The sequence below is a fragment of the Brachionichthys hirsutus genome, chromosome 1 (genome assembly GCF_040956055.1).
Source record: "Brachionichthys hirsutus isolate HB-005 chromosome 1, CSIRO-AGI_Bhir_v1, whole genome shotgun sequence".
NCBI lineage: Eukaryota > Metazoa > Chordata > Actinopteri > Lophiiformes > Brachionichthyidae > Brachionichthys > Brachionichthys hirsutus.
The window spans coordinates 14,425,942-14,451,656 of record NC_090897.1 but is presented as its reverse complement, the minus strand read 5'-3'; positions in this window follow the sequence as shown (position 1 = coordinate 14,451,656).

Below are 25,715 nucleotides of genomic sequence, written 5' to 3'. Positions count from 1 at the left end.
GAGGATAGTTTATGTGCACGCTACGTGCAACACATTTAAACGTCGTCAGACTCCCCATCAGTTCCAGTTTTCAAAAATCACCCCATAACACCCAGTTACCCGACACAAAATGCCCCATTACCCCTTTCATGGTGTCATTTCATGAGGACATCACTTGTATAATGTGTTAATATGTATTGTAAAAATTCTAATTAGTATTATTATAATTACGTGCAGCATCAAGGAAGATTATTAAAAGCGTTATAATTATATATACACAGGTTGTATTTAATCCATTTTATTAAATCGCTGGAAAAAACATTTAGCAACTGAGATCTGTTTCTTCATTCGGTCTCTATAAATGGCGAGAGCTAATTCGACGGCATTTTGCACTCCCATGGATCGAAGCATGTCGTTAATGGCTGATTGAATGTTCTTTTCGATTTGCATGAACTCTGCTCAGCGTTCTATTGTACGCCCGGATAACTCCTCAGGTTCTTCTACATTTTCTGAATCTTTCTCTTGTGTTAGTAATTCCTGACTCATCTCCAACATGCCGCTGTTATTCATGAGAGCAGCTCGTCTATCAGATCCTCAAACTCGTCCTTGAACTGCACTTTGAATGCCTTTAGGGAAAAAGCTCTTGTAATCATTGACGGCTTCAGGCCAGAGATTCTTCCAGCAAGCGTTGATCATTTCAGATCTCACCTCAAGAATGTATCTATTTATCTGCAAACACCGGCATTCTGGGGTTCATCCATTCTGCGAGGTCCTCTCGTGACCTAACATGAACGGAAAATTTAAATTGTGTAGCTCGTTGCTGAGTTTTAGAAAAGCTCTAATTTGTGAAATTCTCAAAGGTCTGTAAGTGATTTATGAAATTGAATGTAGTTTAATTTGTGTTTATTTTGCTGGAGTGGCAGGTATTCAATTCAAAGGACGGGAGTGGGAGAAGCAAAAATAACTCTCCGACTTCAGCTTCTTCTTATTTCGGTTAATAATTGGGTCAATTATGTATGCGTATTGTCTTTAACCCCATAAAATTAAAACATTAAAATAAACTTTCATTCATATATTTATATTTGGTGCAAATGTGGCCCTTTCTCTGTAAAGGAGAAAACAAAACAGCCAACAAACCAGTAGCGCTCATAGCCAGAGAGTCGGAGTGAAAATGATGAGCATCTTCATAGTTTGTCCTAAATGAAGCCCATTTATAAGCAATGTCATCACAGGGGCTATATCCCATTTATCAGCATTAACTTTCCAAATGTATCAGTTAATGTAGGCCCGTAAACAAAATAATTGCTCACTGCTATGGCTTTCTAATCCTGCCTTTACCCAAACACATATTATTAAAGTTTCACACACTCAGTGGAGTTTAATAGGATTTACGGGTTCATAACTAGGATTAAAATTAAACCTGAATTTCTGCTTTCATATAAACGTGTCACACTGACATCCAAGTGATTAATTGGAGGCTCTCTAATTGTTGGATACCATAATTGAATAGGTATTGCACCTTGACTTTTATGCCAATATGTACCAACTGTGGGTTGCTTTCTATATAAGGCTAAGAGACTCAGCCTAGGTCTCTTAAAAAAAAAGTCTGCTGGAAAAATGTGCGTCTTACGTCTACCATTGTATGACTGTTGAAAATGAAACCTTATGAAATACAGCGCTGCAGAGTTTCTTCTTCCTCAAGTAAAAAAATAAAATATAAAAAAATGAGAAAGCTAGAGAATTAAATGATTCTGTTCAGCTAATAACACATCATCAAACTCTCCACCAAAGAGATAATTTGACCGTGGTTCCTGTGGCTCTGCTCCAGTTGTGCATTTAGACACATTTTCATTTGTGCACCTTCTTTCTGCCTTTTTGCTTCGAAGCTATAGAGTAAAACTACCAGCTTGAAAAGACGAATTCTCAGTTCAACACCGTTGGGCATTTGAGAAATACTGTACAAACAGCATAAAATATTTTGCACATTAGGAGACTTCACCCTAATTTCTAATGCCAGAAAATAGAAACCCTAATTTCTAACTGGTAATTTATAAGAGAACTGACATTTAACTGTTCTATTAAATAATGTAAATGTGCATTTTAAATAATTTAATTGACCAAAGGCCCAGTGATGCCGGAAATGTCCAGGACTTGAGTGAGCTGGGTTTCACACAATTATTATTTTTTGTCTGTATCCTTATTGTGGACAAGCCACAATAAAACACATAGGTATGATCTGTGCAGTCCTGGGAACACAGACAGCCTTGGGCCCGCCTCTACTGCCAACACACTCACTCCCAACCAGCTGCCAACCGCATCCGATGGCAGCAACATCTGTGAAGGAAAGAAAACCCATAATAGTCACAACACATTAGTATCTAATAGTGACAACTCACCTGAGTTCACATGGGTCTCCCTCACCACGACGTAAACATCTGCAGCCAAGTGCATTTCCAGGTTCCGTGCTCGTCTTTGTTTGCGTCAGACACACACGTTTGCTATTTTGTCTCGGTAGCGCGTGAGTGTGAGGCCGCACTCACGGGTGGTTGGGCAATAGATGCTGGTGCGCTGCCAGTGCTGCACGCCCTTGTACATGAATTATAAAACCGAGAGCAATTATGGCTTTTACACCAATTAACCAAAGCACGCTGGATGTAAACTGTAATTGGGTCAGTGGTTATTTCCTGCAACACACCTGGGCTTGCAGTAAATGTTGGGTATCCATTATAAATGGCTCCTGTCCTACCCAGGGTGTGTAGCAGACCGTGGCATCACACAGCACATACAGATGCATCAGGATACAGACGATGGCTGAGACGCTCTCCATGATGATGACTGAGTGTATCTTTCATTTCGATTAGTAGAGGCCAAGGTGATGAAAGGTATACGCTGAGCTCTAAGGTGGTCATTCTTCTAACTTTGACATTTCATGTTCACTGAGACCAGTTAAATAATTTTATTTGCACTGATTTCTGTGTTTTAAAGGAATGCTAACATTCTGGATTGGTGTTGATTTGTTTTGTAATTATTTGACTCAAAGTATGATATTCAAATGCCCGTGATTTCACCATTTACATCTAAATTGTCTGTCAGTTCTCGCTCTCTCCCATCATGTAAGTAAAATGTTCAGTCAACGGCAAATCGAACGCTCCAAATATCAAGCCACGCATTAAGTTATGGACCAACAAGCCCAGAACCAATATATGGTTAATAGCACCAAAATATCACTTCAAAAATCTAAACCGTGTATCTTTCAGCAATAAATAAATCATTCCATCAATTAAGGGATTTCACTGTTGAATCCAAAGATTATTACTAAGCAAATAAAATAATTTTCAAGATTCAGGAGGTTGAAAAAAAAACGATAACATGCATGCGTGATTTAAAAATATGAAATGCGTCATCGGTTTGAAAGAAAGAAAACACAAATGCAGTTGTGCAATTATGTTTAAATGAATCTTGAAGAATAAGTTGATGTCAAGCAAACTATGTATTTGTTGATGAGGCAAAGGCGCGGCCTGCCTCACTCATTAGATCAGCAACTGTTTTCAGAAGCCTTTAAACCATTACGACCTGAAGCGTGGGAATTCTCACCCGGCTCTCCTTCATACTCAACAGTTTCTAGCATTTTAGTAGCATCACTGCAGCACGCTGTGTTCATTGCACAAGTTATCCACCATATGAGACCCAAAATGACAGTTCATGCAGTTAGGAATGAGTTAGGGTGACACATGACGCAGCGAGCGGTACTGTTAAATATACTCCAGTAAACTGGAAGTCAGGAGTCGTTTCTGGGGCTGCTTACTTGTCTGTGAAGATGTACCGGTGCGGAATCATTACTCAAACAACTGTCAACACCCATGTGTATATTTCCGATTACATGTTGTCACTGACTGGCTCTGTGCCAGCTATGATCAAATAGAAAATTTTCTAATAATAAAAAAAAAGAACATTGTGTTGTATAATGAAAAGTATCATTGACAGAGAAGTCCAAATAATACGTCAAGTGATAAGTGGAAAAACTGCATTCATGTTATGTATCGTGTTTGAATAAAATAAGCATCTTAGTTTCTAACAACTATTTAACAAATTTGACATTATTCATCACTATAACTTCAAATTGCCGTATGTTTCTCTTTTGGTTTCTGTGTTTTTGTCTAATGTCGACAACACTCGAATAAAGCATATGTTAAATGTACAATTTACATTTTTGGGGCACTGAGAGGAATCTTTTTGTGTAGGAAGGATGTGCATTTACATAAAGATGAACAGCTTCTCCTGTAAAACTTTAAGTTTCCATTTGAACTTTGGAATCATTCCAACTTTTCTCCAGCTGGAAAGAAGTAAGAGGAAACATTCAAACCCACGGAGCAAACAGTGGATTTAACGGTGCCGTATAAGTAGTTAAATAAAAGGAGTCAATGTCTATGTACTCCACATATACCGTATATCTCCATAGGAGAATCTCTGCTTTCTGTGGTTAGCAGAGATTCTTAGCAGAGGAGGTAGCAGGTCTCCATTGCACCGCCTCAGAACCGGCAGCATCACCAGTCATAAGAGGAAACCTTCCCGCCATCGTCCCATTATTCCATTGTTTTCTTTCCTTTTCATGAACAGACGCCTTAGCGCAGGTCATGCGATCCGCCATGGGTGGGCAACGCCTCCCACGACTACCCCACCACAAGCTCATGATATTTTACATTATACTATGTGGGAGTTAATATATGCGCTAAACTACCATATGTCAAAAATACACAAGTATTCAAAGGCTCCCTGGCAATGCAAGGTAAAATGCAGCACAAAACCCTTATCATTTACACCCCCACACCATAGACACACAATGGTTTAAAATGTTATGCTGATTCTGTATCTGAATCCTCTTTACCATCAAAAATGTGTCAACTGTATCCACGTCAGGTATCTTATGCCACCTCCTGTTAGATGACTGTGGTGCATATACAGACAAAGCTTTACACGTAATATTGATCAGCCAAAAAAAGAACCAGGAACTACTAGAAAAGCACTCGGAGAGCGCAAACCTCCGTCACGCAGCTCATTCCGTCCATGAACCATGAAGAGTAAAAATGAAAAATGTGTAACATCTCAATGACAATAAAAGATCATCTTAATCTGTCTCTTAATCTTATTATTGGAGAAATCTCGATAATATCCACAATCCGGATCCGATCCAGATGATATTCAGTGGTGAGATAGAGGCCCCCATCCTACATAACTGTGTCAAATTCCACAAACATCTGTCAACAATTAACCGAGATATTGAGGGACACATTTTCAAGATCCATTGACTGCAATGTCAACAAACATTACATAATGTTCTATAATCCAGGATCTCTTCTGGATCATCACCAAAATGAGACAGAGAGACAGACAGACGGAATACATCACAAACATAACCTCCTTGGCAGCCGTAAAAATGTGTCTGCAAACCTGTCTGTGATTTTGATTTTTCTGAGAACTGATCTGTGTAACAGATTCATTAGTCTGCATGCACCAGCTCCAAACACATGCCCCACTGATCACCAGACAAGGATCCACAGAGACTGGAACATTAAGGATCTTCTGCAGCCATGAACACAAAAACTCTCCACCACCTGATTCAACCCCAGGCCCTTTGATCAATGTGAAGGAAGCCAATAGAATATGTTTTTCCCTTTACGTGTTCCATTTGGCTGAGTGAGTGGATTTGAGATTAATTTATGCATACATATTTACACACCCTTTGATGGCTAAAGTCAATGTCTTCACCAATTTCTGTATATCTGCATGTGTAAATACTCCCCTTAGAAATAAAAATACTGTGCTTGATCAAAGGTTTCACTACAAATGTACCAAATTTACTCAAGAATTGTTCACCTGGCAATTAAAGACCTGCAGGAAAGTTTCCATATTTATATATATATTATTCATCCCCCCGTTGTGAGAGAACTATTAGAAAATGTTAATGCTCTGCACTTCCTCATTTGCATGGTGCAACTAAAGAATAAGTTCAAATAATATATCTTAAGGGTCTAAGAAGCCACATTTAACAATGTCGTTGTCGTTGAGCAATGGCAAATGGAATGTCGCATTGGCAAACCAGCCAAGCCAACGTGCCTTTTCATAAAGCTATTAAAAGGGAATTAAGTAAAAGGAAACCAGCTCCACTTCTGGTTTAAAGGGAGATAATGAGCCTGCAGCCGAAGAACTCTACAGACACAATGTGCAACACACTATTTAATATTGCCTCTCCTTTCTTTTATAATGTTATTAGTGTTATTAGACTTCAATGTGACTCAATGTTCTCAGTTCTTGTCAAATGAATGAACTGCACTCGTGCCTGTGTTTCCATCCGGGTATTGAAACATGGGTGTGTAAGGCCTGCAGCGATGCACACATAATGTAGTCGTCATCCCCCCCCACCCCCCCACATTTTTTTTTTAAGTTAAGGCATGATAACAGAAGAAATAATACACAGAGCCATCCTCTCTGCCTGATTTGTGGTGATGGGAGTTTTTTGAGCTTTTGAGGAGTTGCTGTATTTATTATAGGGAGGCATTAGAGGAGGATATTGGATTTGGACACTGGTGAACTTGCATCATTTAAGAATCCAGATTGGTACCACGGGTTATCCACTGGGAACGGTAATGCCATCCTCCTTGCCTTGTTCCACAGACGCCACAACAGGCTTTTGCTTTCAAAGTTAGCATCAAACACATGTTTTAAGTTGTGGTGTTTCGTCAGGTTGAACAAAATCTGAAATGATGTGTAGGAATGTAATATGATGGGATCTACTAAAAACAGCATAAGTACTGTGAGCTTTGTGGATATTAAAGTTACTTTAAACATCAAATCAGGCGATGTAAGTGGACTGTAGCCTGCATAATAAGTCAAATTAGCAGGTCATAAAAGTAAATGAGCCATGATAATTTGGTATGTTGATATATGCACACAACGCCTTGTTACGTACACTGGCCTTTAAACAAGCTACTGTGGCAGGATGAGTCTAAGTGGTCGCCACACTACAAAAAAGAATAATGCCTCCATAACATGAAAATGAATCAAATTAACCTTTTGTCACATTTTAGAAGGAAAAATACTCTGAGCTCAGGCTCAAGAAGTCTGGACTGGAACAAAGCCCGTTAGTGTAACGTCTGTAAATAGAAGGAGTGAAAGGCTACATGTAGACTTAAGCATACATTTTGGACCCCTTGGGGAAGGAAGCGCTGGCTGAAACTCCCCTTTGGTGTGTCTGTTGCACCTGAGGTGTATCAAAGAAAACAGCACGAGCTACTGGCGGGTCTAGACGCCATCGAGCCCATTGCGGATGACATTCTGGTGGTGGGCTGCGGTGAACCTGATGGGGAAGCAGAGGCTGTGTTGGGGTTTGGGGTTGTTTTTGGTTTCATTTGTTCTTCCCTCTCCCTCTCTCGACAGTGGGCATGGCAGAGAACGGAGCGGCAGTAACAGACGCACCTGAAACCCATCATCCCTATTACCCCACTGCTTAAAGTCCCTCCGTCTCCACAGTCAGTTACCAGATCACCCGAATGCCTCCCGTACGTGTTTCTTGGTCCAGTTCCCATTCCAGTCCCTGCGTTTTTGGAAAAGCCGTTCCATTCTCTGCCAGTTACCGAAACCAGCTGAGTATTTTGATTTTGTTTGTCGGAGTTGATTTCCCGACCAGCTGTTGTTTCTGCACTTTTGTTTGGCTGCGATTTTGTGTTGGTTTCGTACTCGGATGTTCCAGCCCGTCCACCCCTCAGTACAGTTTAGACTGAGTGTTTTGTGTTTTGGGAACAATTAAAGACTCTATTTTGGTTTCCCAACTCTGTCTCCGCATTTTTGGGGTCTTGCTCTGCTCCTAGGCCCTACGGGACACAACAGAGTGATCTGGTCATCATGGACCCCGCGGAGTCGGACAGAATCCACCACGCGCTGTCTACCCAAGGTGCCTTGGTAGGACGGCATGAGCAGGCTATTAACGAGATCCTGGTGGCGCTTCAGGGCTTATCGGCCGGTGTCGCTCAGCTCACCCAGGCGGTTAACCGAGGACCTGACACCGCCTCGGGGGGAGCCCCAGCCCCGTCTCTCCCTGCGCCAGCCCCAGTGAACCCTCAGTACCGCGAACCGAACATTCCGGCTCCCGTCAGGTACTCGGGGGAGATGGGCACCTGCGGACAATTCCTGTACCAGTGCTCCATCGTTTTTGATCAGCAGCCGCTTACGTACGCCACGACAGCGTACGTGAAGAGCCTGCTGTCGGGCCGAGCCTCAGCGTGGGCGTTGGCCGTCTCCGGCGCCGACTCACCCCTTACGCGCTCTTACCATTCATTTGTGTCTGAGTTGCGGAGGGTTTTTGACCATCCAGTCAGGGGGAGACAAGCAGGCAGCCGGCTCATTGCCTTCAAGCAGGGCACCGCCTCTGTCGCGGACTACGCCGTAGACTTCCGGGTGTTGGCGGCGGAGAGCCACTGGAACGAGGACGCGCTACAGAGCGCGTTCTGTCACGTCAAGGACGAGCTGGCGGCGCGTGACGAGTCCGAGACATTAGAGGAGCTGATCTCCCTGTTCATCCGCCTGGATAACCGGTTGCAGCAGAGAAGGAGGGAGCGGACAGGAGAACAACGCGCCTCAGCCCCCCCAGCAGCCGACAGGACCGCGATGCGCAACGTGCCAGCCCCTGCCCGTCCAGCGAGCCCAGCAAGCGTCTCTCCAGCGACTGAGGAACCCATGCAGTTGGGGAGGTCCCGGCTCTCCAACGTGGAACGGGAACGCCGCCGTCGCCAGAACCTGTGCCTGTATTGTGGGGAACCCGGCCACTTCCTCGTTACCTGCCCACAACGCCCAGGGACCCGAGCCCAGCGGCCACCCAAGGGCGCCACCTGGAGCCACGCTGCATCGGTGGCGGAGCCCTCTGGCAGGATCCACGTACAAGGTACGATTCAGGGCCACGAGAGCTCGCTGCCGATCCACGCCTTAGTGGACTGCGGGGCGGATGCAAATTTCATAGACACCGAACTATGCGCTCAGAGTAACATTCCGCTGGAAGAACTACCATAACCATTGAAGGTCTACGCGCTCGATAGTCTACAACTCACCCTTATCACGCACCGCATTGCTCCGATAAATCTTCTACTGTCCGGTAATCACCGGAAGAACATTTCATTTTTTGTTATTCCGTCACCCTCGTCCCCATTGGTTTTGGGCCTACCGTGGCTGAAGCTTCATAACCCACACATAGACTGGTCTGCTTCCGCTATAACGAACTGGAGCACATTTTGTCATTCCCATTGTCTGCATTCAGCTACTTCTTCTAGAGGTCGGTCTCCCACTCACACCCCTGAACCCATCGACCTGTCTGGTGTTCCCTCGGTATACCATGACCTCCAGGAGGTCTTCAGCAAGGCCAGGGCTGTCTCTCTGCCCCCGCATCGCCCTTATGACTGTGCCATTGACCTGCTCCCAGGCTCCCCTCTCCCCTCCAAAAGGCTGTATGATGTGTCAAAGCCGGAGAGGGAAGCCATGGAGACCTATATCTCTGAGTCGTTGGCGACGGGCCTTATTCGTCCTTCTTCTTCTCCCGTGGGTGCGGGTTTCTTTTTTGTGGAGAAGGAGGACAAGACACTACGTCCCTGCATAGACTTCCGGGGACTTAACGACATGACGGTGAAGAATAAGTACCCGCTCCCCTTAATCGACTCAGCATTTGGTCCCCTCCATCAGGCCTCCGTGTTCACAAAATTGGATCTCCGCAACGCGTACCACCTTGTCCGTGTCAGAGAGGGGGACGAGTGGAAGACCGCCTTCAATACCCCATTAGGCCATTTTGAATACCAGGTTATGCCATTTGGCCTTACGAACGCCCCTGCCGTTTTCCAGGCTCTGATTAACGATGTGTTCCGTGATATGTTCAATCAGTTTTTGTTTGTGTATCTTGATGACATCTTGATATTTTCTCGGACTGAGCAAGAACATGTACAACACGTGAGGCTGGTTCTGCGGAGGTTGCTGGAGAACAAGTTATTTGTAAAAGCAGAGAAATGTGATCTTCATACTGAATCTGTGAGTTTCCTAGGCTTCATTCTTGAGAAAGGTCAACTTAAGGCTGACCCCGCTAAGATCCAGAAAGCACCTCCAGAGGTTTTTAGGGTTTGCGAACTTTTACAGACGCTTCATTAGGAACTACAGCCAGGTGGCAGCTCCCCTAACTAGACACACCTCTGTCAAAAGCCCGTTTGTGTGGTCACCCGCAGCTCACTCAGCTTTCCAATGCCTGAAGGCGTTATTTACCACTGCACCTGTGCTGTCGCACCCAGAACCGTCGTTGCAGTTTGTAGTCGAGGTGGATGCATCAGACACGGGCGTCGGGGCAGTCCTGTCCCAACGCTCCCCTCAGGACCAGAAGATGCACCCGTGTGCCTATTTCTCCCGTCGGCTTACGGCTGCCGAGAGAAACTACAACGTGGGGAATCGGGAGCTGCTGGCCGTAGTGTTAGCCCTCCAGGAGTGGCGTCACTGGCTGGAGGGCTCCGCACATCCCTTCATTGTGTGGACAGATCACAAAAATCTGTCGTATCTACAGACCGCCCGCCGTCTCAACTCGCGCCAAGCTCGGTGGGCTTTATTCCTTGGCCGCTTCAATTTCACATTGACTTATCGTCCAGGCTCCAGGAACCAAAAGCCCGACGCCCTCTCCCGGCAGTTCTCACCCTCTGCGGAAGAGGTCGTGGTGGAGACCATCCTTCCTTCCTCCTGTGTGGTGGGGGCTGCCAGGTGGGAGATTGAACGGTTGGTCCGGGAGGCACTGGGGGATCAGCCTGTCCCGGAGGCCTGCCCCGGTAACCGTATGTTCGTCCCGCCAGCAGCCCGGTCCTCCGTGCTCCAGTGGGGGCACATGTCCAAGATCGCCTGCCACCCTGGGAGCCACCGGACCCTCACCCTCCTGCAGCAGAGATTTGCATGTCAGAGATCCCACTTCTGACACCAGGTTCGTGTCGGTGCTGACGAATAAAAGAATGATGGACACAGGAATACTTAACAGGCTTGTTTATCAGGTCCGCTGTTTGAAGTGCGCTGCAGCTGCCGTACAACAATGCGCATGCGCGCAGACAGAGCATGTGATTGGCAGAACACAGAACATCACAGCATTACGTCAGGTCCTGTAACAAATTCTGTTCAGACTTCTAATTTACTATTAAAAAAGACAGAAAGATGTTGTTACTTGTCTTCGCACAAGACTAATCAGAGAGGACACAGTCAGAGAGGAAGGCGCTGTTGACATTGAGAGAATCAGGCATCACAGGTTTGATTTTAGTCTCTCTGTCGTGTTTCTGCAGCTACTTTATATGTATTGATTGTGACTTTCACAGGCTGGAAAAACAAGGCATAATGCAGGACTTTAAAAGCACGCTAAGAGCCGGATTGCATGCTTCCAACTGGATAGCAGCCATTATGATTTCGAAGACACGGATTCCTGTTGAGCTGCAGTCTATTCTATCTCCAGGTAGTCCCATATTAGGCTTCTGGCAGAACTGCCATTGTGCCGTCTCCAAAGAGCCCATCTATTGCTCTGCAGGTGCATGAATCTGAGACTGAGCATATTTCCAAGTTAAAATGAACCTAATAATTCCTTTCTCCTGCATCGTCCTGACACTTTCTCTTTTTAACTCTGGCACTGTGCACTGGCTTTTCAAATATTCCAACATCATATATAAAGAGATTTAATAAAATCTCACGCAGCTTCTCCTCGGTGATCCCAAGTCTTTTGAAATGTGGTACATAGATGAATAATTAGAGGCATTATATTAAAAAAGGTGACATTTTACTTAGAGGGAGATGCTGGTGATACCGATCTGCTGTGAATGAGCGCTGGTTATTGGATGTTCGGTGAGCCAGTCTGTCTTCAAGTGTCGTCGCTCTCGTTTCCAGCTGTCTGCACAATTCCAACAGCATCTCTCTCTCACACACACTCAAAGGGGGGGGGGGGGAGCAGTGCAGTGCAGTACATACTAGTATTTTCAAAAATATATATATATATATTCCAGTCCGATTCAGTTTAGTTGTTCTACTACTTCATTTTTGTGATATTGACATTTTCATGTATTTATTTTTTACTTTTACACTTTGTGAAACATTTTTTTTTTTTAAAAGCTGGACACCTGCGAGGTCTGCCGTTAATGCAGATCTCACACTGGTACTGGTTTTGTGTGGCCGCATACTGCAGTGCATAAAGGCTGGGGGGGGGTTGGACAGAGTCGACTGGGAGCGTGCCTCATTGCTGGTATTTTGGGTAGAGCTGCATTGCTTTGACACTGTGGCTTATTATTATCAGTCTAAAAACTAATCTGCTGCCAAATATAGGAGATTGTTAAAGCTCCTCTGTTCGATTTTACGGGGCGCAGCAGATCAATACCCGGGCATGTGTCCCAGTAAAATGGGTCTAGTGGCGCCTGTGATTCACATCCAAGGAATCTGAGCCTAGTTTTTACATTGCTGGATGGATTAGAAAGACTTTTGCTATTTATATTTGTTTGCCTTTAATAATGTTGTTATAGAAGTAAAATGAATGGAATATAAATATATTCCATTCATTTTAAATAAATAAAACATAAAAATGTAGATTTTGCACAAAATATTTTCAAAACATTCTGAATTTATATTTAGAATCAGTTTATTTCTATGATAATATTTATTTATTTATATTTATTTTTTATACTGATTGATTTATTATTTATTTCTATGATAATATATTTTATAAATGTTTTTTTTTATGTGTGTCTCCATGCCAAGTCGGCTGAAATCACCTTTCACAAATGTCTGTGTGTGATCGACAATGGTACTGTAGCTTTTATATGAGTGGGACTCATAAAAAAAACCTCTTAGTTTAGAGCACCAACTTGTACCAGGCTGAAAATGCTGTGTAGGTGCAGCCACCTGATACTGCTGCCTGAGAGCTGTGAGTGCATGTGTGTGTGGTGTGGGGGGGGGGGGGGGGACATACTAGAGTATAATGGTAAGCAGAAATTACTGAATGCAAGCTTCTCACACGCATCCACGCATCACCTATACCACAAATTATTAAATATATCCAAGTCATCCATTGCTCTGAAATAATTGAAGTCAAATATGATTCTTGTTTGAATCATTTTTTTAAATGACTTGCATTTGTTATCTTGTTCAGTATTTTTTTGTTTATTTATTCAGGTATATTTCCACTCCTTTTGAATTTTCCTGCTTTAAAAACTAATAATATAGTTGTTGTCTTTCGGGATTTGTTTTTATGATACCAAATGAGAGAAAAACAGGAACATATTTTTGAACGTCTGGCAGTTCAAGAATCGGGGAAATACAGTTTGTTTGGGAGGACAGGACAGTTTTCCGTTACTAACACTGAGTCTAACAGCCATTTAAACCAGGGAAGGGATCGGAATGTTCTGGATTTATAAAAGACGATGTTATGGAATTCACTCTAATACAACCAGCAAAAATGTCTGGAGGTTTTATATGTAGGGTTTTAACTATGAACCAACATGTATTATATGTTATTATATAACAGGGCCTTTGCCACAAAGTCTTCTCAAAACTGTGCCACTTGATATGTTTTCCTTGTTTCCACGCACCGCCCCCTGATACCGAGAATTCCTGATGTTGACACTGATATTAAACTATTTTAAACTTTTCCTATGCTCAGTCCTATTCAGATGGAAATCAAGTAAAAGAAATGTGAGAATTCACTGTCCTGAACCAATGAGCAGGTGCAAAGGAACTATAACAGTGATCTCATATGCATCATCATCATCATCATCATGTCGACCCCCATTGTTGTTTTCCTTCATTTTTATCTTCACCGACTTTCACCAGCGCAGCTTACCGACGAATGTCAATGGAAGGTGACATCGCAGTTTCATGACCTCCAATCCGTACAGACTGAGATTGTTTTAGCTGAAACTTTGACCTGTGTCTGATTTGGGGCCGCATTTAGAAGTGGCCAAAATAGTGTTTGTAAAAGATCAGTCTGGTGTGTTCGGTCCTGTTCGTACAGCCATGAAAAAGTCAAGTCAAAGTCAAAACTCAGACCCGGGCTACATTTTTCCTGCAACGTGAATGTGTATACTCCAGGATAAATATGTGTGTGTGCATTGGAACGTTCTCATAGTACAACCATCACCAGTTCAGACACTGGGACACAAGCTGAGGACCAGCGTCCTGGTGTGATTGTCCCGCCCACATTTCCAAGACTGCAGCTGCTCCACAATACAGATGAGTGGAATACAAATGTTGCAATTATGTAGCAATTCAATTTCTGAAATAGCACATTTGACCTAAAAAAAAAGAAAAGTTGAGTTGGTTTTTGCCAAATATTTTTTCTGCCCTAGGCAGCCTGCGAGCAATGTTCCTGAGATGAAGACGTGTTAGTGAGATTGAAAACTCTTGAATATCTTCCATGAGTGCTGTCTTTAGTGTCATCACCATTCTCCAGCTGTCATGTCGGGCTTGCAGGAGGTCAGGTTAGGTTATGGGGAAGGAATGAAAGCCAAATGAATGTCACGCAAAGACTCCAGAGAGTGGATATATGACGTTTAGGATTACTATGAAAACCGAGACACTTGAACTTGATTCGAGTGACAGCGATTCCATTTGTTGCACCAGACATTTTGAAGAGTATTTCTTTTAATAACGACATTCCAAACTTTAAAGTATTGTCAGTCTGTGAAAATTACACAAATAATTTTTTTCAAAGCGGAAAGTTCTATATGAGCCCAAAATGTAAAGTTAAAGTCAACGCTCTTTCATCCATCTAAACACAACCTATTTATCCACTGCTGGCAGCACCATGGCGAAATCATTTCAAAAGCGGTTTCCTCTTTTTTATTGGTATAAGAATACACAATATATAAAACCTTTTTTTTTATGAATTGAACCTTAAAAAAAAGTGCCTTTACAGTAATGATATTGAGAAGCGCCGCACCATCACATGACTTAATATGTTGAAAGTATTTAATGAATTAGCTCTAGCAGCAGACTCTCATTATTTGATTAGGAACGCAAAACCACTCCAACACAGAATCACTGGACTGTAAACCCAGAATGTACGAGCAAACAGCCTCAAAATTTAGATTCACATCAGTGAATTGATATATAGAGACTAAGAGAACAAAAGAATAAGTAACAGAAAAAAAAAATACTAGAATGAACTTTTATAGAAAATAAAATGGTCTGCATGTTGTCATCTTTAGTATAACTAATATTTAGCTGTGTGATGTTTCTGACTTTTGTAATCTAATCCACAATCATTTGCCATGTACGCCGTATTCTTTGACGAAAAATGTCATCTCGATTTCTACTGGCGATATTTTACAGATGCAACAAAACACATTTAAAAAATACACCCGAGTTCTAATCTACTAAATTGTGGTTTTAGAGAATATTTGGGACTCAGGAAGAAGTAAAGTAAAATAACATGCCAAGTTTCTTTCTGATAATTTTAATGCTTCACCTTGCCCTCGGTATCCTCTAAAGTCCACAACCCACAGGCCCCTGTTGCTTATGAAAGTCGTTCAGAACAATTGAGCTCCTCGTCCCTCAGCGCCATTGTTCACTACACTATGAATACACTGCCACCCAAGATAGTGCCAGCGCAGCAAGGCAATCTCCACAGAGAGACACCTCAAGCGTGAATCAATACCCCCTGACTTCTGTGAGACAAAAGATAAGACCAAGCCAAGAGCCACTTTGCCAGGGACATGCACTCATGACTTTCCCATGTGTGGCAAAAGGCCAAAAACAGTGGATCAACAGCCGCATCAAACAGTGACAAAGCCTGGCTTAGTGCAAAACCCACTTATATTTCAGTCCATTGAGGAATGTGACATTGAACACTGAATAGTATTCTGCACAAATGTCCCCTCATCCGTCGGACAAATCTAAGCATGGTGCCGAGCGTTCCTTCGAATGATGGCGTTGCAGCTTATCACCTTGCTGTTTGCTCATGTTGCTTTCTGGAAGTGAATGACGTTCTTTGTGACTTAATGTCAGGCATGATTCTGCAAAGTCAAACAAAGACTTCACACAAATGTACGCCCACGCAGGGACACAGTGGGACTAGAACAAGAGGCAAAGGAGAGACAGACAGGAAAAGCTGGAAAATGAAGCTGCAAAACCCTGAAATCAGGTCGCACTCGTCCTTCCTCTGGCTTTCAATGGGACAGCCGGACCGCGTGAAATCGCCTGGTTCAGAATCGAGCAAGCAGTTTACCGCATTGAGAACTAACCAATGAAGTAATAGCTGGTGTTTCACTGCAGCCGTGGATTCTGTTGCTCAGGTGGCGACTGCTTGTCTCAAGTACAGCAAAAAAAAGTGTTCAGTAGGCAGAATTGTGTGGGTGGGTGCGTTGGTCGATGGGGGGGCCCACAAATCTGGGGTGCTCTGATGAGTTTGTTTGGAGCCCAGCTGTGTGTTTGCCTGTGAAGCCTAAAATCCATTAGAAATCTGCCGGGGGGTGCAGGGCTCCACTTCGACTGCAATGGCTCTCTGCCATTGGAGAGGCCTGAGTGGGCCACCTCAACCTCATTTTCTCCACCGAGCGGGGGCTGCGAGGCAATCAGGCTCGGCAGGAAAGATGCCTGGAGAGCCCTAAAGCATCAAAACATGCTGTCCAACCGTCCCAAGGGAGAGTAGCACAGAGCAGCCAGCTCGAAAACGATGTTTAGGGGAGGGCGGAGTCTGTAGCGGCTGGTCTGTGGCGATGCATCAGTGGTTCTGGTTCTGTACAATGTAATGTTTGAAGTCTTGCTTTGAGGGTTTCTCTTTCATGTGATGTTTTCTTTTCTTCAGTTGATGACAATCCAAAAATACGTGGATGCTTAACCTGGAAAATACCAGGTTACGAAAAATGAGCTCTGCACAAAATTCTGCAAGCACAGTTATCGTTTTCACAACCATTCCCTCAATTCAAGATGATGATGATGAACATTTTTCTAATTACCGGAACAAAGACGTATGGTGATCTGGCATTGCCACAAACATAGGCAGCGGCAAAGTGTCTCATAGATGAGACCCTGATTTTCTTGTTGAACTTTTGCCTTCTGTGTATCCCGGTTTCCCACTGTATATGCACACGATGGATGTGTGTGTTCACATTTAAATAAAGATCATTTTAGCATTGGCTACAATTCGGAATAAATAAATAAATATATATATATATATCAATTGCAATGATGTTATTGTTTTGAGATCCCAGCATTGTATTATAAGTAATTACCGGTACTTGCTCAATCACTTATTTTACTTCTATTGCAAGAAACATCTTTCAATTTATTTAAGTATTGCCATCAAAACTATTGACGACTAATTCATATTGAGGAGTCATTTTGTTATTATTTTTGACTAGCTCGGCTTCAAACATGTCTCAAACAGATATAAACCGAGGTCTGAAATCTTTTTATCCATTTCAAATGTTTATGGAAGAAACCATTAAACAAAAATTACCCTCTGAAAAATCCAAGAAGGGCACAATTATCAGCAATAACTGCTTCATCGAAATGGGCAGATGAATCGGATGTGTTGACATCCAATCGGCTGATGGCGTCCTCTCTGTTAGTTATCGGCAGGCCGGGGGCTAATGGCTTCCTCGGCCAGTCCTTGAGCCGTCACCGGGACAAGCCGACAAGACAAGAGGGATATGTGCCGGAGACAATCAGTGCCACCTGCTGCGCAGAGCGGGCAGGAAGCCCTTTCAGGAGGGGCAGATTTACAAGGAGCCCTCCCATCTGTGTTGAGAGCCGGTAAAATGGCCAGGTCTTGACAAGACTTCAGTTCACGGGTCGCAAAACACGTCAGAGTAACGGCAGGAAAGCTGAGGAGCCCCCCCTGGCTTGACAGGCTCCCTCTTAACACTCGCTGCCACAGAGCTGGGATTCACGTGACGCCGTGCACATGCAGATTCACTTTCAGCAGACTTGGTTTGCATGTCAATACCCCCCACTGACACCAAGCAAATAAACACGGAACACCATTTACATGGCTCGGATTTAACAAACGCTTGATCGTACAGAGACGTCAACGCTTTCTAACGGGGGCAGGGGGGGATTAAAAGGCTTGGGAGGATGATTTTAAGGTTCGTCGGCACCGTCGCGCTAATCGATGGCGGTGCAGCATTATTAGATAGCAAGTGATTTCTCTCTCGTTCTTTCAGAGGTGACTTCATCATTGGTGCCTGAAAGACACGGCGCCTCTGAGTAACAGCGTATTAGCGCTCACAGAATCCCTCAAGTCTCGCTGCTAATGCCCAACAATAGTTTATGACAATGGGGAGGCTGTGCTCGGCTTCGCCATCTATTTTTTTGTTGTTGTACTGAGCATCATTTTTTGCTTCACTGATCTATCGCTAAACAACAGCTGCTGAGCAGGAGCCAAAGAGATGCACTGCAGGAGGTAGGATGCCAAGTGGGAGAGGCGGGGGGGGGGGAGGATGCACGGAGAAAATGGCACAGAGGGAGAAAAGACATCTAAAATTGAAAGCAGAGGAGTTTTAAGAGCTGGGGTCACCGGCCGGTAGCCTGAAGCCTGAAGCTCCGGGCGCGCTGAGGACGGAGGGTCGGAAGAGAAATGCTCCTCTCATGACGGATAACAAGTCACCTGAAATGGTGAAATGGCTTCCTGGGTGGCAGCCATTAGACAGACAATTTGCAATCATCCCTGGCCCAATTTCTCTCTCCCCCCCCCCCGCCTTTCTCTCCTATTACTCGGCTCCTCGCTCTGGTGCCCTATAGACCTTTGGCAGTTTGAGTGACAGGGACCTAACTAGTCTAGTCACACAAGTGTGAGGAGGGAAATGAGGAAGAAAGAGCTGAGAATTTCATTCATTTCACAAATACCAAATAACCTCTGCTGACGGAGCCATTTAATACTCTCTCTCTCTCTCGCTCTCTCTGCTGTCTTGCTGGGCCAGGCGCCCGGTTCTCGTTCCGAGTCATCTCACCTGGAACACAAAGATTCCGTGTGACACAGCAGAGGCAGAAAGCAGAGGTACAACTACAGATGCAGATTCAATTACCAGCAGCGTGTGGCCGCTTTAGTTGTGAGTGGCGCTGGAAACTGCCCTAAATGGCAGGATGTGACACGCATGTGTCGGTTGAACACCCCTCATCAAAAGCAAAAGTTTCACAAAATGTTCATAAAAGATTGTAATTATTGGGTATGTGGTCGTATGAATTAATGCCTGATCAATAAGTACAATCAAATCTATATTATTTGCATCAATTCCGAAAACCAACAACAATTAATGTTTTCCCTTTGTAGGAAAAATTATTGAATTAAAGCATCTGTTCCCAAATAAATGATCTTCAATCACTTAGTTCAGAATAAAGGTTTTGTCCCTCCAGCCAAATACAACAATATGAAACTCTTTTCTTATTGTTATTTTACCAGCTTTAATATGGCATGAACATTTTAGGCATATCAAATAACTGGCAGCAGCCTCTTTCTTCTGATTCTGATTATTTCATTACAATACACTGCAGGAAGAAAAACAAAATCACCTGAGCTCATTATTAAGTAAACATTATTTAATAGGCAGAGCCAGAAGGGAAGAAATGCTAACAAAATGCTTGCATGCTAAAAAAAAAATAGATTTGAGTCAAGAAGAACAAGAAAGAAGAATCAACTGGACTGTTTAAGATCGGTTGAAGACATTTCACCTCTCATTGAGAGGCTTGTTCAGAACCTCTTGATTTCCCTCCACCTGGACGACGTTCGATTTGAGTGTTTCCGTCTAAGCCGGACGTAGCCGTCTACCGTTTAAGCATCTCGACATAATTTCACTGCTCCCATTGGAAATCACCAAGTTACAACAATTCCAGTCTCGCTATCGAGCAGAAATACCCTAAAACTGAACTTGGATGAAGCAGGAATAAAATGATTTCTTTACACAAGCAGAAGTATGCCATCGGTTTTCACATCCCACCTGCTGCTCTATCACATCCGTCTTCGAGCTTTGGTAGTTTATTTGTAATAAACGTGCCTCTGCTTTGGTTCCTGTTGCTGAGGAAACAGCTGAACATTTAAGAGGAATAGCACCGCTGATTTCATTTCCATTTTTCATTTCCACATCTTACGGATTGAACACACCATCGTCATAGTGGCTTCCGCTTTGGTTTTAAGGTCCCTCAAGGGAATAATATTTTTCTGTACTGTAACATGAAATGTGATAGTGGGTTAGAGAGTGGGAGTGGGAATGCCATGCTATGAAGTGTCAGCGTACAGCTTCGGCCATAGTGATGAGGCACACAAAAGCCAATTGACAAAAGACACCCCTGATGACTTCCAGTCATCACTTTGGCCTGATTTCAAATAAAGCCCATAATAGATAAGAACCTGAAAGATCTGTCATATGTCCACAAGGTGCAGCCCAAGAGCCCTCAATTGAGCTGGAGGTCCAGCGCCCGTCCTGCGGTCCAGTACGCAGGAGGACTCTGTGGCGCTGACACCGTCTCATCGTGTTCGAGGCCTGTGTGTGATGTGATTAGCTTTGTGTGCTTTGAGCACCTCACTGCTATAACATGCATGTGCAGCCGGCTGATAAATCTCCCTTTGAATGGAGGAAAAAAAATCACCAGCCTCTCAGCCCTGACGCAACCCCGACGGTTCGGCACGTTGCATCAGTCGTACCCCAAAAAAACTAAAATATTTGATGTTTACTAAAGACTGTCTGGAGTCTAGAGTCAGTGGAGGAGCCGCCATCAGGCCCGATGTAGCCGTACTTCCAACGGTTCAGGCGTACGTTGCTGTCTGCTGTCGCAGCCCCACGCCGCACCGGCGCGTCCTGCTACTCCCACCTTCACACGACAGACAAGGCAGCACCTGCTTGCTCAGAAACACGCCAACCTTGAAAGGAAAGAAGTCAAATCTTAACAGATCAGTAATATCTGAAGCACCACGTATTGTTGCAGTATTGTTGCAGTATTTTCCCCTGTTCTGCTACTTCATCCCCGTGTTGTGTTTGTCAGTGCGGAATAGTGCCGCACTGCAGACTGAGTCATGCATGCATACCTTTCAAACATTTCTGAGGGGCTTATGACGGAACACACACACACACACACGCACACACACACCGAGCGTGTTCATTCCTTTTAATAAGGACTCAAGTTTCCCAAAACAAGGGATTGTAAACACGGAGAACAGTGGCAAACATGTAATGGAACAAAATGGTGTTTAACAACAGCATTGACAACAATACCCAAGAGAAGGAGGAATAGAGCAAGAGAGAGAGACACACACACTGAGAGAGAGAGGGTCTGAGAAGTGACAGTTTTCCTTTAAAACTAATTCACAGTAGCTGTTTCAAAAATAAAATAACATTTTGTGTGTGTAGGGGGGGGGGGGGGGGTACATTTACATAAAATAGTCTTTATTTGTGGATTTGCCATAACTGGCCAAACGGAGTCGTAAGCTGCACATCAATCATGCTGCGCTCCAAAGTGCATTAAGAGCCGGTCGCTGCATTTAAGTCCTACAATGCTAAAAACGCGGCCCTTTTACAAATGAACCAGTGAAGTCGGACGGAATGACAGCTATGTGGATGGTTGTTAGTGCAGCGGGGGCCACTCTGGACTCCAACTGGAACATGTTGATGTAGCACGTCTGGTGATTCGATTACTAATCGGTGCATGTTTGGTCCAAAAAAAAAATCCTTCAGAGGTTATTACCGTGTAACAGACGGTGCACACGTGCTAATGCACATGAACTGCATGGTGTCACCGCGATTACCATGAATGAATAGGAAAATGGATCCTACAGAATCAATCGTATCATTTACTGAACGTATCTCGGAATAAGGAGCTGAATCAGCTATTTGCGTCATGCTAAAACTGAAATCTATCATTTGTCTGATTCTGTTGGTGTTTTTATGGATTCATCCATGTTTGCTTGTATTTTTGTTTTTCTGTCCTTTGCACATTTTGCCCAATTACATTCCATTTCTGCTGAGGATGACGACACTCCTCTATGTTTTTGGACTGCCTTGTTTTGCTGTTGTCATAATGCCTCGTTTGTTCCATCAATCAAAGCTGACAAAAAAACATACAGCTTGAAGAACATTATTGTTAACACAGGAATCTTAAGCTGACATCCACATTAAAAGAAACATCACATTATATCCAAATCGGGCCCATTCTCACCCGATGACATCATCGCATGGAAGATGTCCACTTAGCACCAGCGAGCTTGGATCTTCTGGCATCATCCAGCAAGTCTAAACGTCATTTAGGGGGAATGCACAAATACTAAATGACACGCAATGCTCAGAACTCGCAAACTCATCATCCGCTATCGGCTATCCCATGAGGGCGTGCTTTATGATGTTCAGATACTCGGATGAGAATGAAAAAGTCTATCGTCATCCCCACGACTTGTACAGTCCACACATCGTCTGTAAAAACTAGTTGCCCGTTACATTCGTGTAGCTAAAATGTCAATGATGGGACATGTGTGGCAGCTTGACAGACGTTATGTCTCTTCAGGGTGTCGGAGCGCAAACTTTACAAGGCAGGCCACGATCCACAGCCTCAGCCAAAAGTGGATATGCACTTGTCTCAGTTCAATTTGCATCTTGTCTTATGTTGAGCCCACCCACTACAGCGTGAGCAAGGGAGGGAGGGGGGGGGGGGGTGGGGGGGGGTCTGCAATGTTTAGTGAGCATCTGGCACTCCCTGATGTCACTGTTAGCCATCTTCCAAAGACGTAAACATCCACCTATAATACTTTAATGCCACCTTAATTAAAGTCCATAACACATTCTGACGCGCTACTATTTAGCAGTGTCTAATTTTGATTTGCAGACCTGTGATTAACTGTAGGATACGGCATCCATCCATTCATCCATCCATCGAGGAGGCCACGCAGAGCGCTCAAACACCCGTGGGACAAGCTGCTTAACGCCTTTAAACATCACATGTCCTCGAGGACGACGTGTGTGACAGCCGTTACCAGGCAGCAACGCATCTTGTCCATCTTGCATTCAGCTGTGAGGCGGCCTGCTTTGAAGACATGATAATAACGCCTCCCACACCGACTTCTCTGGTGCATAGAGGAGACGGGGAAAAAAAGGTCAAAACTTCAGTCACATTTGAAATGTACTGGACAATTTTCTTTGTTCCTCTGGCTCTGACAATAAAGTTGTTATTTATGTATAAGTGTTGCTTGACTTTGGACCTCCTCATCCTCTCTCACTTAGAGTCCCTTCACTCACACTCAAAGACTTCCTCTGGCGCTCCGGATATCTACTGCTATACAGTGAATGTATGTCAGAGTAGTGAATCTCCAATAACCAGGTGACGCGTGCTTCTGATGAGCTGCTTGATGGCTTGCAGACCCTCTCAGCACATTATTAATCACATCTAACGACTTCAGATACTGCACTAAACAGTTCGCCCTGCAGCATTTCCCCGCTGCTGCAGCCAACTCAATATGCTGCCCAAGGCATCACTGTGCAGCGCATGATCAGATGTGCTTGTATAAAGAAAGAAAAGCATGGAGAGGGAGGGGGGGGGGGTTAAAGGGGGGGAGAGGAGAGAGAGCGCTGCCTGTTCTCAAGCGGCAAATTAGGACCTCTCTGAAATCAATAGCAAGGGAGCCCTACACAGGTTTTAAGAGCTAGCCAGCGCGAGCGGCTAAAGAGATGCAAACAGATATTGATGTCTGACATTGATTGATCTCTTCTTTTCTGAAAAATGTTCACACCGAATTGCAATGCAGGTTTGTTTGTTTTTGGCTCTGAGTGCACATTTAATCTTAAGTAGCAGGTTTCTCCTAACCTTTTTCCAGAGAAAAAAAAACAAGCAGGCTTGTTATTCAACGGATACTGAGCTGGACAGATGACATCACGGTTATCTCAAATGAACTTCCCAGGTCAAATGACAGTAAAACAGATCTAGCCCAGCCACGCCCCTATTCTCCTCTACAGGCCGCAGAATATTTATCCTATAAGATCCAAAAATCAATAAACAAAAGTGACATTCGGGCCTCCTGCTTGTCGTGGAGGCGGCGTTCTGAAATGCATCTAATGCAGCCTCGCCAGTAAATGTAGCAGATGGGTCCACGGGGATGGAATTCAGTTTGAGATTATGTTTTAGTGTAATTAGGTCCCGGATGGGTGTGGTTTGCCTCAAAGGTAAAACGAGAAGAGAGGGGGGCTCTTTCCTGAATTCCCCACATTACTTAAAGCCCACTTAACTCATTCAGTACCTGGCTTTCAAGACCCACAGCATATTGTGACTAGAAAGGAAGGATAAGATTTAATCGGGATAAAAAGGTTTGTTTCTACCTTTTTTTTAAAAACCATCAGGTTTTTTTTTGCCCAAAAATCAGTGAAAACAAACATGTCAAACAGCAATGACTTTGTTTTTAATGACACTGGAAACACAAGCAGTGATTTCCTTCTATTAAACAAAAACAACCCTGAGAAAGGGCTTTTAATGGTAAAAAAACGAATGAATGATCCATGAGCGCCGTCGTCTTTTCTGGCAATCACAACTCGTTCGCCCTGAACGACCCTGAGACGTTCTCTGTACAACCGTGAGACGTTCTCTGTACGAGCGTGAGACGTTCTCTGTACGACCGTGAGAAGTTCTCTGTACGACCGTGAGACGTTCTCTGTATACGACCGTGAGACGTTCTCTGTACGACCGTGAGACGTTCTCTGTACGACCGTGAGACGTTCTCTGTATACGACCGTGAGACGTTCTCTGTACGACCGTGAGACGTTCTCTGTATACGACCGTGAGACGTTCTCTGTATACAACCGTGAGACGTTCTCTGTACGACCGTGAGACGTTCTCTGTATACGACCGTGAGACGTTCTCTGTACGACCGTGAGACGTTCTCTGTACGACCGTGAGACGTTCTCTGTATACGACCGTGAGACGTTCTCTGTACGACCGTGAGACGTTCTCTGTATACGACCGTGAGACGTTCTCTGTATACAACCGTGAGACGTTCTCTGTACGACCGTGAGACGTTCTCTGTATACGACCGTGAGACGTTCTCTGTACGAGCGTGAGACGTTTTCTGTACAACCCTGAGACGTTTTCTGTACAACCCTGAGACGTTCTCTGTACAACCGTGAGACGTTCTCTGTACGAGCGTGAGACGTTCTCTGTACGAGCGTGAGACGTTCTCTGTACGACCGTGAGAAGTTCTCTGTACGACCGTGAGACGTTCTCTGTATACGACCGTGAGACGTTCTCTGTACGACCGTGAGACGTTCTCTGTACGACCGTGAGACGTTCTCTGTACGACCGTGAGACGTTCTCTGTATACGACCGTGAGACGTTCTCTGTACGACCGTGAGACGTTCTCTGTATACGACCGTGAGACGTTCTCTGTATACGACCGTGAGACGTTCTCTGTACGACCGTGAGACGTTCTCTGTATACGACCGTGAGACGTTCTCTGTACGAGCGTGAGACGTTCTCTGTACAACTGCGAGACGTTCTCTGTACGAGCGTGAGACGTTCTCTGTACGACCGTGAGACGTTCTCTGTACGAGCGTGAGACGTTCTCTGTAAAAGCGTGAGACGTTCTCTGTACGAGCGTGAGACGTTCTCTGTACGACCGTGAGACGTTCTCTGTACGACCCTGAGACGTTCTCTGAACGACCCTGAGACGTTCTCTGTACGAGCGTGAGACGTTCTCTGTACAACTGCGAGACGTTCTCTGAACGACCCTGAGACGTTCTCTG